This window comes from Frankliniella occidentalis, unplaced genomic scaffold (genome assembly GCF_000697945.3).
Source record: "Frankliniella occidentalis isolate FOCC.00 unplaced genomic scaffold, Focc_3.1 Scaffold53, whole genome shotgun sequence".
Lineage (NCBI taxonomy): Eukaryota > Metazoa > Arthropoda > Insecta > Thysanoptera > Thripidae > Frankliniella > Frankliniella occidentalis.
In genome coordinates, this window is record NW_026267183.1 from 1,654,925 (window position 1) to 1,656,041 (window position 1,117).

A 1,117-nucleotide genomic window follows, 5' to 3' on the forward strand; every position below is an offset into this window, starting at 1 on the left:
CCCCCCCCTTTTCAGTCCCTCTTCTAGTTTGTCTTTGAACTGGAGCGTAGGGGAGGCGAAGGCACCTTGAGGGATGGGATCCTCACAGGGATATCGCAGCACTCAAGGGATCCCCTGGCGATCTCTCCGTCCTCCAGGCCACGTCACGCGATCCGAGCAGGCGATCCCAACGATTCCAAATGACTTCGGAGCTTTACATTGAAGTTCACCGATTGAATCGTCACTGGTAAAACAGAAATAGGACATCGCACCTACAAACGGAATTCATAGTACCATCGGCATTACAGACCCAATTTTCTGAACAACACCTTAAAAAGGTGAAATGTTTCACCTTTGGGTTACTAGGCGTAAAGGTCGCCCTTTGATAGTTTGTGTACAGTGCGTTTCCAGAGACAAGGACGAGCATCGACTGTTGTCCGACTGCGTGCGTGTTGTATAGTTCACCGACACCTCCGCGACGAGGAGCTGCCCGTCAGACACTCACCGTGGACGTCATGTAGACCAGCGGCGCCGGCGGGCACCTGCGCCGACAGGGCCAGCCTACGCCCTCCAGACCAACAAGTGCCTCATGGTCTGCTCCACGCGACCGGGTCGCGGGGCGCGCCCGCGCGCCTGTTCGCCACGCCCCCCGACACGACGCCTCCGACACGCCGACCACGCGCGCGCATTCGCGGACACGACGGACACACGACACGACACACGGACGGAACGGCACTGACTGACGCGGACGAACGAACGAACGGACGGACGGCGTGTCTGGGAACCACGACAACGGCGACAAGAGGGCGGTGTTTATTTTTTTTTTTCTGTTGTATTGTGTGTGTGGCAGGGCGACACGGCTGCTGCTGCGCCTGGGCCTCGGCCTGGGCCGGCGCGACACGGCGCAGCGCGACACGCGGCACGACACGGCGCGGCACGGGCGCGGCACGGCGCGCGCTGAGCGGGGGGCCGGGGGCGCGGCAGGGCTCGGCCTGGCCTGCTCGGCGGGGCGGGTGGGACTGGGGCAGCAGCGCAGCGCCAGCGAGCGCCAGCGCGGCCGGGAGCCAGGCGTTAGGCAAGGCCGGGCCTTGGGGCCGGGCCGTGGGGCCGCGGCGTCCACCGGCACCACAGAGGGCGC

At 64.0% G+C, this 1,117-nt stretch overlaps 1 protein-coding gene across 1 annotated transcript in view; it reads right to left on the reverse strand.

The window, feature by feature from the left end:
- LOC113213297 (patj homolog) overlaps positions 1–1,117 on the reverse strand; it is a 44,901-nt gene that overhangs the window by 32,358 nt on the left and 11,426 nt on the right. The window lies entirely within an intron of this gene.